Below are 9413 nucleotides of genomic sequence, written 5' to 3'. Positions count from 1 at the left end.
CAATTATAGTGGCTACACTACCCACAGTACGGCCTGCAAGTTGTTAAGTTTTACGTACAGTAGCCCAACAACTCGCAGGTATGCCGTAAGCCGTTTGCAGTTTTTATCCGAGGCATTTTTGTGCAGATCTGCAGGCAAAGCTTCTCCTGCTTGACAAAGGTGTTTGCTGTCTACAGACTGTGTGACTTACTTCCCGTGTTTGCTCTTGGTAGCGCGCCAGTTCGCCCTTGCCACCTTTTCCACTCCACAGAGCCACTTTCGTTTCAAACAAAAGCACACTGGCTTTTACATAACACCTATTTCTTCCATTGTTCCTAAGCGTGACCATTTCTTAAATTGTCAAATTTTCATCAACATGAACAATTTATACACACAAATATTTTTAAGTACAAAATGGCATCAGAAAATTACTTAACGTGATGAACAATCTACATAGTATTTTACGTACATTACTCACATACAATGCAAAGAACTTCGAACTCCAGTATAGCACACTTTACTTTACATCTACGAAAATATAGTACCAATATGCAAAAATTTTAAAGCAATAAATAAATCAATCAATCAAATCAAATAAAACTTAAAATGAACCATAAACAAATAATGTTATTATAGGAGAACGTAAACTACAAGTTTTCAGCACCTTCGTTATCAGGTCTGCACCCTTATCTATAGCTGTGAGACAAGGATAACTACCGAGCGAGGTGGCGCAGTAGTTAGCACACTGGACTCGCATTCGGGAGGACGACGGTTCAATCCCGTCTCCAACCATCCTGATTTAGGTTTTCCGTGATTTCCCTAAATCGTTTCAGGCAAATGCCGGGATGGTTCCTTTGAAAGGGCACTGCCGATTTCCTTCCCATTCCTTCCCTAACCCGAGCTTGCGCTCCGTCTCTAATGACCTCGTTGTCGACGAGACGTTAAACACTAACCACCACCACCACAAGGATAACTCTTGCTAAGCACGAATCTAACTGAACAACTTTCGTCTCCGCTGTCTCCGGAAGATCCTTCAGATATCTACAACTCGAAAGCATAACCGGCAATCATGTTATCCTGAGCCACAGACGTCTAAGGTGCGCATGGATCCTGAACGAGTACCGAAGAAACTGCTGTACCGAGAACTTCAGGAGGGTGTGAGGCCACTGGGAAGACGGCACCTTCTCTTCGAGGAAGTACTACCGATGACCGTGCTATGTGGCGACTAAGGGTGTGAAATGGAGTGAAGCTTGCAAAGGACGAATACACACAAGAACAATTTAGAAAGAGGACAAGACGAAAAGTGCCCAAAGTACAGTAGAGACTACCACTTTCGAATGGGACTTTTCAGCAACAAATGACATCCCAGACTCTGAACCAAATATGCTCCACCATCATCCATCCAAAATGTACGGATGTCAAGGTACTATGATACCTTGCTTCCTACCAACTTTCGTAATTCTACGCCATTGGCAAGGAAGACACATAGTCCAGGAAATTAGACGCCATAAATATTGATCTGCGTGAAAATTAAACTGCAGGACGAAACTCGCTAGACATACAGATGAAATGAGTTTGCGAGTAACAAAATATGTGACTGAAATGGCCATATCGTTTCATCGCATTGCCTTAGAAGCTTAATTGCGGTGACGAGGGACTATAGACCTTAGTATGTGATCAACTTGATATGTCTACTCGTTATTGACGAAAAGGGGTCTTCATAGATGGAGGCACAGACAGGCAGCCAGATAACGAATGAGAATTTTTTTTCGTATGATACAGTTACAAGTTTACAGTTTTCTATTTTTTCCTCCATTTGTACTGTGAAACCTTTCTTCTCGGCCCATTTCATTATCCCAGGCCAACGTAAAGTACTCTTTAGCTTTGCGAGTATCAAATTGACATACTTTTTGATTACATGGAGTGAGGAGCTTAAATTTACTACAACACCAAGGGACTGTATATTTTAGTATGTAACATGAATGTTAACTTGATATATATCCAGATCCTGAGGAAAATGGGTTTCAACAGATGGGCAAGCAGACAGAAGCCAGGTAACAAATGACAAAAATGTTTTTCGTCTGATTGAATTACAAATTAAATATTTTCAAATTTTTCTCCTTTAGTTGACTTGTGAAATCCCGCTTCTTGCCAAATTTGATGGTTCTAGGTCAGTGGGAAGTAAACTATACGTTTTGATGAGTGACTTTTCGAGTATCAACATATGTGACACAAGTCGCCGTATCTTTTGATTGCACTGACTTAGAAGCTTCAATATTCTTCAGTTTTTTACATCGTCAAGGGCCTCAGTATGTGGCATAAAATTAAACTTGACACGTCTGTTTGTTACTGAGAGAAAGTGTTTTTAACAGTCAGACAGACACACAGGCAGACACACAGAAAGACATCAAAGTAGTTCTGTTAGGGAATTTGAAGCCATTTTGACTATTTTTCGACCGTGACTGTCTCAAGAAATATGTAAACGGGAAGAAATTTTAAAACCCACTTTAAAGAACACATTAACTGTTTCAGACTTGGCAAACCGAATAAATGAGCTATAGCGACACATAAAAATGTAAGAGGACCCAGTGCTACAATAGACAACGATCTCAAAGTACTACATAATTTAGAAAAGAGCTGGAAAATGGACATCTTGGAAGAAATGGAAATGTTCATCCATGGCCACATGGGGAATGACGAGATTCTGAATGAAATGACAGACTTCAAAAATTCACACTTCTTTTCCAATTTCACTACAGTACTCTTAGAATAAAAGATACATAACATGACAATCGTTTGACTCTCGCCCCAGCAACAGCTTAGAAATATGTGAAATAAATAGTTTATATCGTGATGTGTTCAATAATATTGTAACAGGTGCTGAGTTTGTAATGTATTTCGTCAACCTTCATCTGTAATACGATAACAAGACGTGCAGAAGACATGTAAACATCTGACACCACATAGACCGACAAATCGATAGTCAAATCGAAACAAGCTGTATTTCGACCGCCACCTTGTCCACTGCACTACAGAACTGTTTGTGATTGTGTTTCCAAGCTACTCCTATGTTAGTGACAATTTGTGAACTGTGACCAAGAGAGCCAAGGTAATGGAAACACCTCAGCGCATCACAACGAGACTGCCACTCCAGAAGAACAAAATGAGTGACCATTACAAAACATTTTCGTGCAAGTATCAGTCCAGCTTCCAAAGTGACATCGCCTCTTACTAAGTTTTCTCTTCTTCCACAGGATGACCACATCATTTACGAAAAGACTATGTAACAGCAATATGACATTATTTTAAAGTTGTTTGTGTAATGCCATTTAGTCTGAACATGAGGTATTCCCTCGAAAGATGTCGTAAATAAATAAGTAATACAATAGTTGACAAAGTTTGTGACTGATAGCAGTAATTTTTTTTAAAAAAAAAAACTTTACATAGTCCTGCAAGGGTTTCGTTCTTACCGATGAAGGCACAGAACCCTAAAAACAGATCAGCACTGTCAAAAAGGGCATTCATGGCCAAAAGTAGTCTACTAGTATTAAAAACATTGGGCTTAATATGAGGAAGAAATTTGTGAGAAATTAGATTACATTCCACCATCGTATGCGCAGCAGTCCTGGCTGCGTGCAGACAAGCGCAGACATTTCCACGTCCTCTGTCTTCAATATTGTCTCATCAATCAACACTGACCCTTATATCTCTCCCTGACATTAACGTTCTTGTCTGAACAACACTGCAGAAACACCCACCCCATCAGGGCAAAACCTTTTTTGTCCCACTCCATCGTTCAACCATCTTCTCGAAGCCTTTGTCAGTAACAGAAACCCGACTCTCGAACAACTTCTCGCATTATATTAGTGAACTACATAACATCTCCAACTTCAGAACACAGGTAATGACATATCTACTAAGGCAACAATAAGATTAACATTGTCCCTGTAGGCACGCGTTATCCTTGTAGATCCCTCTTTCCAACCTCATCTTCCCCATTTTCCAGTATTCTTTGTCAATGTAGTTTCCTTAAATTTCCTTATCCCAGAACTCGGTGTGTCAAAAAACATATATTTTGTAGACCTAAATAAATTCTTCTTATATCCTACCACTCTCATTGTAGTTATTAAGGTGACAATCCTCATCATCATCATTATCATTACCATTATCTATGCTGTTGTCATTATTATTGTTAGAGGTAGCAGATGCACTAGTACAAATTGTGCCAGTATTAGCGTTATCAGTTCATAGTCAGTATAACTTACTCACACAGCCACTTCAGACACTCAGGTCATTGCCCCTCAGTGTGGCCGAGCGGTTCTAGGCGCTACAGTCTGGAACCGCGTGACCGCTACGTCGCTGATTCGAATCCTGCCTCGGGCATGGGTGTGTGTGATGTCTTTAGAATAGTTAGATTTAAGTAGTTCTAAGTTCTAGGGGACTATGACCTAAGATGTTAAGTCCAATAGTGCTCAGAGCCATTTTCAGGTCATTCTAATACTAGTTGTCATATTGAAGTTGTTATTTCTTAGGTAACTATGATGTAACAGATACTGAATTTGTCAAACCCTCGTCTAATGTGAGGACCTGATGGCCCTAATAAGATCAGGTTAAGCAAACAAATAAAAATATATAAAGGTATTGTTAAGAAAGGCAGAACCAGGCTGCCGTTCATTCCAAGAATCGTAAAAGTAGCTGTAAAAAGGTAGAACTGGACTACAGTTCATTGCATGATACGCGGGGAACAGTGATTCAACCACGGAAGATGTAGCGTACGAAGCTCTTGTTCGACAGATTATTGAGTATTGCTCATGAGTATGGCACACTTACCATGTTTGGTTAATAGAGCAGACACGGAGAATCCAAAAAAGTGGTAGGTTTCGCCACGGAATCATTTTGTGGACGCGAGAGCGTTAGCGAGATGTTCAACAGAGTCCAGTGACAGGCAGTATAAGAGAGGTGTTGTGCATCACGAAGTTCACAGTTGACATTTACAGAGCTTGCTTTCAAGGAAGGATAAAAGGAAGTGGAAGGTAGATTACAATTCAACGTACGATCAGCAATGAATTCATTAGGGGCAGTGAAAATTCTCCCAAAAATTCAGAATAGGAAGCACAGTCACTAAACACGTTTATTTACAAACAGTTTGAAGGGACTTTGAACAAAATTGTTGTGATACTTGAATGAAAAAAAGAAAGGAAATTATTCCACAGATTCAGCAAAAGCTTAACGTCATCTTGAAGTGTCCAGGTCCAAAGAACGAAATTTGTCGGTTCCTAGCAGGAAAATCAAACAACACTTGGAACAAAAGACGGGCAGCGTCACTTCCCTGACGCATAATATGTTCCGCCTTGGTTCTGAAGTCTTTGTCCCGGACTGAATATGGAGATATATGTAACAAAGGGAGGCCAAGACGCTGGGATCACAGATTTACTTCAGATTTTGTACGCCTTTAGTCGGCCATTAAAACAACATAATGTGCCAGTAGTACGATGCACTACTCTGGCAATTTCGAGAAAACAGCAAGAGAAGTTTTAAGCGTCTTTTATGTAACTGATGTATCCGTGCAAGTGAGTGCTGGACGTTACAGTTCATGATGGTTAAGTGGTCACCGGCACGATAGCTCAGCGCGTTCGGTCAGAGGGTTAGCTGCCCTCTGTCACAAAAAAAGAGTTAATGAATCAAGGATGAACTTGGAACGGACGTCGCGGGGCGTCCTCACCGAACAAGTACAACGAACAAAATGAGATCAACAAGAAAAAAGTGGTTAGCGTTGAGCTTCGTAAGACTCACGTGTATGAGGCGATAGTTCCACTCCCGCTCAAACCTTCATTTTTGTACCACAAGTGAAAATTCTGCGATATTCAGAAAATTTTCACCTACGCTATTCGTTCTTGCTAAATTTGCAACCTCTTACCGGTATGCAGGTTAACTGCCAAATGGAGCCTGCTTCTGAGTCTGCAACTCGAAGCGTCGAGTTGCAAAGTAGTTCTGGGTATCTTACCAGATTGCATACATAATAATTTCGCAAATCACGACAGGCATACATTTTCAGGAAAACTCTATGCGTTTCTTCATTTACTTGTCGATACTTATAAACACGCTTGTTCTAATAATTAAATTTTATTAAAAATAGTAAGTATTCAAATAACATGAAATTCGCTAAAACTTCATGCACATACAATTGATTGTTTTATTTATATTACCTCTCAAATGTCATATAAATTAAATAATATGACCAGTGATGAAAGAAAAATGTTGATTAAAAATTAAGGGTAAGCGGGTGTCGAACCGTCGCCTTACTCAAGTTCGTAGGATCCACTAACCACTTGACCACATCACCCTACGATTGGATATATCCGTCACGTAATAAACCTATAAAAATTTTCTTGCGAACTTCTCGGAATTGCCAAAGTAGTCCACCTTATTACTTGCATATTATGTTGTTCTAATGGCCTACTAAAGGTGCACAAAGGTTGAAGTTTAATCTGTGATCCCAACGTCGTGGCGGCCGGAGTGGCCGAGCGGTTAAAGGCGCTACAGTCTGGAACCGCACGACCGCTACGGTCGCAGGTTCGAATCCTGCCTCGGGCATGGATGTGTGTGATGTCCATAGGTTAGTTAGGTTTAAGTAGTTCTAAGTTCTAGGGGACTTATGACCACAGCAGTTGAGTCCCATAGTGTTCAGAACCATTTTGAACCAACGTCGTGGCCTCACCTTGTAAGCGCAATAGTCACCACTGGAAAGGTCCAAGTCTCAAAGTTTGGTGTTGAACAGGACTCGTCCGCCGTAGGCGGAAGGCGACGGCGGTGAGCGTGGACAGGAAGGCAGCAGCGACGGCGACTTCGGAGATGAACATCAGCCTGAAACCGGTGGACGAATTGTCGGTTGCGGGAAGAGCGCCTTCTTACATCCTGGATGCGCGGATGATTACAAGCTTCTCGTTGGCTGATTCTCTTGTTGGTGGTCGCATAACGTAGCCCGATCGGCGCGCGCCGCTGACTGTAGCTTACGTCGACAGCTGGTGGCCCGACGGCTAACCTCTTGTGGTACCAAGGTCGGATGCTGTAGTTTGCAGTCGCGGGAGTTTAAATGCTGCGGATCTCAAACGGTGTCCGCAGCTCGTGGTCGTGCGGTAGCGTTCTCGCTTCCCACGCCCGGGTTCCCGGGTTCGATTCCCGGCGGGGTCAGGGATTTTCTCTGCCTCGTGATGACTGGGTGTTGTGTGATGTCCTTAGGTTAGTTAGGTTTGAGTACTTCTAAGTTATAGGAGACTGATGACCATAGATGTTAAGTCCCATAGTGCTCAGAGCCATTTGAACCATTTTTCTCAAACGGTCGGCAGTCGGTGCCTTACGGAGGGCGCGCGGCACAGCAGTCGGGACACGCCTCAGAGTGACGGACAGTGAGAAACGAAGTGGGCCGACTTCTTTTCAGAGGAACCATCTGAGTAGTTGCTTGAAACAAATTAGGCAAGCCGCGGAAAACCTGAATCTGGACCGCCGGGTGGAGATGTGTGCCATCGCCTTCGCGAATACGAGTTTAGTGTGTGAACCACTGCACCAGCTCGCTAAATATTCAAAGAGGGCTAAACGAAGATATTCCTTCGACCCACATGCATTCCGCGAAATGACTGTGTCAGAAAAATCGATGAAATCAGAGCCTATACACTATCAAATCAAAAGTATCCGGACACCTATTAATTGGCTTTAATACGGGGGTATCCACACTTCGCCTTCATGACGCTTCGGCTCTTCTGGAGACAATATCAGTGAGGTATCTCAATGTATGAGCAGGAATGGTAGCCCGTTCTCCGCCAAGAGCCGAAAGCAGAGAAGCTAGTACTGTTGGACGATTCGACCTGGAGCGAAGTCGACGTTTTGAGTCATCCGTTGGGTTCAGGTCGGTACTCTGGGGAGGCCTTTCCATTTCAGGGACGTTGCTGTGCACAGACTACTGCCACACAGTTGCTGCTTTATGACAGTGCCGTGCTCATGCAAAAAGCAGTCTTTGGAAGTTGGAAGTTTGTGGTAAGGTCTTATGGGACCAAGCTGCTGAGGTCATCGATCCCTAAGCTTACACACTACTTAATCTAACTTAAACTAACTTACGCTAAGGACGACACACACACACCCATGCTCGAGGGAGGACTCGAAAATCCGATGGGGGGGAGACGCGCAAACCGTGACAAGGCGCCTAGACCGCGCGGCTACACCACGCGGCAAACTGCCGTCTCCGAACTGTTCCTTTACTGAACACGCTACAGAATGCTCAAAGGTGTTGTAGTGATTTTTTCGTATATTGGGTATTTGTGTATTGTATGTGACCTTGTGTATACTTGTGCTGTTAATAATACATGATAAGATCACATAACACTACACATAATATATTCACTACAACGTCTTATCACGGGCGAGTATTGTTAAGTCTTTTTAAATTGAAGTGCCCGATAAATAAACCACACTGGAATGTCAGCGTATACGTAAACTAAATTAGGAACAGATCGGTGTGAAGCACCTTAATCTTTTACATTTAGAAATATGTCAGGGCTGTAATTAAATATGCGAACGGCCATGCCGCAATGGTAATACCGGTTCCCGTCAGATCACCGAAGTTAAGAGCTGTCGGACCGGGCTAGCACTTGGATGGGTGACCATCCGGTGTACTGAGCGCTGTTGGCAAGCGGGGTGCACTCAGCCCTTGTGAGGCAAACTGAGGAGCTACTTGATTGAAAAGTAGCGGCTCCGGTCTCGTAAACTGACATACGGTCGGGAGAGCGGTGTGCTGACCACATGCTCCTCCATATCCGCATCCAGTGATGCCTGTGAGCTGAGGATGACACGGCGGCCGGTCGGTACCATTGGACGGATTTTAATTTAGTTTAGTTTTAGTAATTAAATATGTTTTCATTCGAATAATAATTTACACTTTCGTGGGTTCTCGTGGAGAAACACCTCTTACATGGTACACTTATTATTAATTCAAAGTTGATTACTTTCTTAACCGTGAAAATCTCCTCACTTGAACAAAAGATAGCCATGAAGGAGCAACTACAAGAATGTTTAATATCGATACGACTCTTTGCAAAATGAAGGGAATTAACTTTACTTTAGTATGTTTACTCAAGAATACTTGCAAGCCCTCTCCATTTTTCTTTAAGGAACTTAATATTGGATTAATCTGAACAAGAATCTGCCGTCTTACAAATGGTTGTGAACAATAGAAATCAGAACTCGCGCTGTACCGCACGTTATTAATCTCCGAAAAAAAAGTACAATTAAATTTCCTCGAATGTAGGGGTGCTACCGCTACTGACATATGTGGCTTGATTATAAATAACACCATATATTTACCAAAAGTGTGTTACAAGATACATACGTCTCCATCAAAGTCTTTCCCATGTGAAGATACGAGCAAAAGTAAGACAATAGCG

At 42.3% G+C, this 9413-nt stretch overlaps 1 pseudogene; it reads left to right on the top strand.

The window, feature by feature from the left end:
* The first annotated feature begins 8543 nt into the window (after positions 1 to 8543).
* LOC124623454 lies at positions 8544 to 8661 on the top strand (annotated as a pseudogene).
* The last annotated feature ends 752 nt before the right edge of the window (positions 8662 to 9413 follow it).

This window comes from Schistocerca americana, chromosome 7 (assembly GCF_021461395.2).
Source record: "Schistocerca americana isolate TAMUIC-IGC-003095 chromosome 7, iqSchAmer2.1, whole genome shotgun sequence".
In the NCBI taxonomy this organism is placed as follows: domain Eukaryota; kingdom Metazoa; phylum Arthropoda; class Insecta; order Orthoptera; family Acrididae; genus Schistocerca; species Schistocerca americana.
Note: the sequence above shows the minus strand (reverse complement) of the source record. Positions and strands in the feature narration are given on the sequence as shown.